The sequence below is a fragment of the Otolemur garnettii genome, unplaced genomic scaffold, assembly GCF_000181295.1.
Source record: "Otolemur garnettii isolate 467f Iridium unplaced genomic scaffold, OtoGar3 scaffold00040, whole genome shotgun sequence".
Lineage (NCBI taxonomy): Eukaryota > Metazoa > Chordata > Mammalia > Primates > Galagidae > Otolemur > Otolemur garnettii.
Window position 1 is genome coordinate 3,725,711 of NW_003852435.1, and position 6,227 is coordinate 3,731,937.

Here is a 6,227-nt window from a genome sequence, read left to right on the forward strand (position 1 = left end):
AAGGTCAATGCCATTTGTTAAGGAGGACAAAAGAAGAAGATCAGAGGAATATTTGTTTCTGATAATAGTAAAGGTGCTTGAGTAGCTCTGACCTTGGGTTTTATGAAATTGATTACTATCATGCACAAGCAACATTTAAGTGGATTTTCTTTAATCTTGCGTTCAAAAGGGGCTTCTGCATTTCACACCTCTATGAAGACCATTAGATGGATGATGAGAATATACAGAAAGGTATGGAAATTCCACCTTCAGTTTTATAGTCGATGGCGTTTATACATACTCTAGTGAGGAGAATTTTTTTGGAGTTGTGTGTTGCAGAAGACCCACTGCCAAATCAAATTTTAGGACAATGAAATTATTATAATCAGTTTTCACCTTGTTATGTGGTGACATATTGGATATTAAACAAGATTTGTTAGACTCCAAGAACCCATCAATCCTGTAAAATTTTAGTGATTGAATTCCATGATAAAAATGACTTTGAAACTCTCTACATGATGCTCTGTACATCACTGTCATTACTGACCTGTAACTCTTATTAAGATACAATTTACTCTTCTTCAACTGCCCTGGGACCCAGAATAGCCATTAGTGAATGCCTCAGCACCGATATCCATCTCCAGTATTGATCTGCTGTTGGCAGTTTCACTCTGCTAACAGAACACATCATCAGGGTTTTGTGTTATGCTCACCACAAGGAAAAGCACCAATACTTGGCACACACACTGACTTGACAGACTCTTTTTCCAGTATATTGAATGGCAGGAATGTCAATGATATTTTGATGATTGTGTTTGCTACCCAAATGGTAGCAATGTTTCTGAAGTAAATTAATTTTAAAAGGATAAAGAGAATCTAAACCTTTCTCATGCCCCTATGATAAAATCATCCAATCTGTTTGCTGAGAAAATTTAGAGATTATTCAAAGACATATATATTTCCTCCTTTCTATTTGCAACTTCTGCTTACCAGTGATTTTTAATTTCATGCAATCACTGGTTATTGTGAAATGATATTTCCATAATGTGACCTTTGCTGTTTTCTCTTTGTGTAAACATGTTTTTAACAAGGATTAGACAGACCAGAATCCAAAATAATCAGAATTTATGAGAAAAGAATAATCAATACATTTCTCTTTTAGAATATAAAATAAGTATTTGGAACTTGATGCCTTAGAAAGTTTGCTTTCCAAATCTTCTTCACTTTTCAAATCACTGTTACCAGAAAAAAAAAAAAAAAACAATACTGAGATCAATTCAGTCTCTACGTTCAGAAAGATTTTTTCGGGCAGTGCCTGTGGCTCAAAGGAGTAGGGCACCAGCCCCATATGCCGGAGGTGGTGTGTTCAAACCCAGCCCCAGCCAAACAAACAAACAAACAGAAAGATTTTTTCCCCATGCTCTAAAATCTCACAATAGTCTGTAAGTAAGACATTATGGCCATGATTGCTGGTAAAGCTAGAGAAACTAATAATGCTATAAAAATAATACTTTATAATAATTTTCATTATTTCTCAAGCTCTGAATTTAACATTTTCCACTACTTATCAGAATTATTTTTCAAAATTATTGTGATACTGAAAAAACAAATGTTCAGTATCATCACTTTATAAAAAAAAAAGAGAGAGAATATAGCTTAAAATAGTAAATGAGTGCTTGAAGTCATTCAAATTAAATTATAGTGCTATACTTTGAATTTCAACTGACTCTAAGTCCTTCTGATGAACCACAGCAGCAAGAAACAGTAACGAGTCCAGAAACACAGCAAAATGGTTGGAAGAAAAAGAAATCTAGTAAAGTGCTAAGTAGTTTTGTTGACTATGCAAATAGTGTATATGATTTATAAATTAGATTACCATTGAGAAGTAATTAATATATATCAGTGGTTAGCAAAATATGGCCCCAGGGAAAAAATCTGGGCTATTGCATGTTTATATAAATAAAATTTTACTGGCAGGCAAGCACATTAAGTATTGTCTATGGCTGCATTTTTGCCACAAGGGAAGTATTTAGTAGTTGTAACAGAGACCATATGGATCACAAAGCCCAAAATAGTATCTCTCTGGACCTTTGCAGAAAAGGTTCACAAATATTTGATATAAGTTATTATTAAAGTTATATAAAAATTCAAAGAACCCATTTGAGCTTTTATAATAAGTTGTAAAGCTGAAAGACATTTTTCTAAACTATCAATTACCATTATTGTCTTCCTATTGAAAGTAATATTGCAAATGTACTGCCTTGTAAAGGTATAAAAGTGGAGATAGTCAGAATATAGGAAATACATTATACAGATATATCCAGAACCTTGTCCTTGAAATACTGTTAGTTTTCATAACTAATGTTGATTTATTTGTGTTTTTCCACCCAGATTAAAATTTAATGTTTGTGAGAGCAAGTTTTATTTTTCTTATTTGGGATTTTATTTACAGCAATTGAAAAACGCTTAACATGTAATAAACAGTGATTTATCTTTTGGTTAATGAATATATTTATTTAAATATGTCATACTGAACTATATCCAGGTGTGGGATCAATAAAAAACTTGAAATATGCATAAAAATTTAGATACTTACAAATGTACATACTATAGAAAGTTCTAAATTTGTGATGAAATTGAGAAAAGTAACTTCTAGTAGTATATACAATTGAAAGTGTACAAAGTTAGGTTTGCTTGAAAATGAGTAATAGATTAAACAAGGACAAATATAAAAGATGCAAGAACAACACTAGATGAAGAAAGATATGAATTCTACACAATTTTATTTAAAGTCTAAAAACAAAGTCATATCTATCTGTTCCATAGAAAATGTAAAAACTGAATGGCTATTTAAGAATGTAGCTATTTAGATAATTAAACCTAGGTATATTTACAAAACAAAACGTTATTTTTCTTTGAAAATCACAAAAGAGAAGGAATCCTTCACAAAGCCAGCCACACAAAACAAACAAATCATAATGCCTTAGTTGATTAAACCTACATCAAGCATATGCAGATATATTCACTCACTTGCAGAGACAGGTAAATTAGTTTGTAAATTAGAAGAGGTTTCACGACACCACAGATTCAGATTAATAGTACACATTGATTTGATTTACAGAAAATTAGAGAAATGTGGCCGGATAACTGGCTCAATTTATACTTTGCTTAGACTATAAGAAAATTTCTTTAATAACCGTTCCTTTTTTAAGTTATTGATTATGGAAGGATCTAAAGCAAAGAGCGGGCTTCAGCTGGTACCTGCCACTTCCTCATCTAAAACTTACTGAACTGAGGGTGTCGTGTATGTAAGATATCATCAGATCTCACCCAACTGTGGAAATATTTGAAAATCTGAGGATGAAATTTAAAAGGGTAAATTTCTTGTTACCTAAAAAGAAAAAGAAAGAAAATTTTAAAGGCACAAAAGTTATTGATTTCCTTTAAACTCCCTTCACCAAAAGACAGAGCCCTCCACAGAATTGTATGATAACTTCATAAGCTTCAAATAAAATGCAAAAATATGTTTGAAAATTCCAGGATGATTTTGTTATAAATTTCTCTTTATGCTTCTTAGATCTTGCACTTTCTATACTGAAACAGTTCCTATCAAACTCCTAAATTTCATCTCATAAAGGAATGACCAACCTTCTGCATTTTATATATGTAGTTCACCAAAAATAATGTAGATCAATCCTATTTACAAATAATAATGACCTTCTACAATTCCATGTGATATAGATAGGAAATTTTGTATTTTTTCTTCTGAAGAGTTGAAAAAAATATACATATTATAGTGGGCATAACTTTATATCTCCCCAAAATTGGAGTGAAATACTGAAAATTATACAGACCTTATTTTTGTGTGTGGAATTGTCCCAGTTCGTATTTGAAAACACATTTTATGTCTTTCTGACATACTAAGTATTTTTATTTGTACAGTACCAGCTACATGTAAATTAATTCAAGACATAGAAAACCTTAAACATTTATTTTATTAAAATATTCTGGGTAACTAGCCTATGGTTTTAAAATTTACTTATTATCTTAAAAAAACAATCAAAGATTCTCCTCCTCAAGATAAATAGAAATGAAAGATACGTGCATATAATGTCTAGGAAAGCTATTCAGGAATTATTTAAAAGTGACAAAGAGAACTAATTTTCTTTACATTTTAAAGACATTATAAATGATATAAATTCTGCTTGAAAATGGCTGGCTACATACAGCTAGTGAGTGCCTCTTCCATAAAGAGAAACAAAAATACCAAGTGGGTATTTATTCTTCAAATAGATCATATAAGAGAGAACGCCGGAACTCAGCAGAGGAACAACAGGTAAGGAAAGCAAAGGAGAGGAAAGCCAGGAAAGCTCCTCTTCCAGGTTCAGTGGGGACAGAGCAGAAGCTCCCAGAGACAGGGAAAGCATGTGTATGAGAACTCAGGGCTCCATACTCCAGCCGCAGACTTTGAAAACTCCAGCTACAATAGAGTCTTTCAACTCTCAAGAGCCTCCAGGTTATGCAGAGGAAATGCTTGAACTTCAAGTGCAGTACCATATTCAACAGATAATGATGCAGGATTCTACCACTCAGGGCTGAACAGGGAGCCCCATTCTCTAGGCCCAGGTGAGCTCAGAGGTCAGACCCAGGCACAAGCAGACTGCCTTTTTTGGGACACATCAAATAAGGGCTCTGGGCTCTGGGCTCTGATAAGATTATGAACCAAGCAGCCTGTGATGGTTTTTGGGGTGGTTTCATCTTGAGTAGGAGGACACACCCCTAATCCCTTTTCAGGGACAAAGACTGTAAAGGACCTGATAACCTCTCTCTAGTGAAGGAGAAACTATATTCATTCATTTGTTACCAATTGCCGGCCATGTGTAATCCTCTAGATCTAATACCCCTAGATAAAAGAACCCATGTGGAGACTTCTGAGAGAGTTCTTCAGTTCTTTCTCCCTTCCAGAAGCTCTGATGCTTTTTACTTCTTCTGTATTCCTTTCTAACTTCTAATAAAAGTCCTATCTTACCACTGATCTGTGGTCCATGGGTTCATTCTTCGAATCCCTAGACCAAGGACCCAATGAAGAGCGAAATTCCGGTATCAATAATACACCACAATCAAGTTGATTTCCTTGCAGGGATGTGATGATAATTCAGTGTCCTCAAGTCAATAAAAGTGTTTTACCACATAAATAGAATTAAGAACAAAACCAGATTATTATCTCAATAGGTGCAGGGAAATATGTGATGAAGTTCGGCATCTCTTCATGATAAAAACCCTCCACAATCCAGGCATAGCAGGACCAAACCTCAACATAACAAAAGTGATATACAGCAAATGCATAGCCAACATCACACTGAATGGAGAAAAGTTAAAGCAGTCCCCTAAGACCTGGAACAAGGCAAAGATGTCCACACTCACCTATACAATGCGGTACTGGAAGCCTGAAGTAGGGAAATGGGGCAAGAGGAAGAAACAAAGAACATCCAAATCGGCAAAGAGGACATTGAGTTATTTCTGTTTGCTGATGATAAGATCTTATGCCCTGAAAACCCTATTAAGACTCTTCCTAGATCTGATAAATTAATTCAGTAAAATTTCAGGATAGAAAAACCAATGTACAAATACATACGTGTATCAGGAATTTTTCTACACACAAATAGTGACCCTGCAGAGCTAGAACAAGTTTAACACACCTAGTAATATGCTTAACCAAGTTGGTGAAAGATCGCTACAAAGAGAACCAAAAAACTCTGATGAACATAATTGTGGATGAAACAAGTGGATAGGTCAAATTTCCTATGCTCCTGGATCACAAGAATCAGTATCGTTAAAATGAATATACTGTCCAAAATAATCCACCAATTCAATACAATTAATATCAAAATCCTAACATCAGTTTTCATAGCATTACTGAACTTGAGAAGAATTCTGAATTCATTATGGAATTTCCCAGTATCTTCCTTCCTTGCTGTGGTTCCTTCCTTCCTTGTGCTCTCTTACTCTGTGATCTCCCCACTGCACTTGCCTTGGTACACTGTGCTCCCAGCAGTTCCTACCAGAAAGGACTTCTGTTTTTGGCCTCAGTGAATGTGAACTTCTTTTTCCATATTCCTGTAACTTTTTGCCTTTTATTCTTTACATGGGTGACTCTTCATGCTACAAATTCCAGGATAAATATATTCTCGCTGAGAATCAGTCCCTGACAACCTATTCACCAAAAAAAGCTCCTTATATTGTTTCTT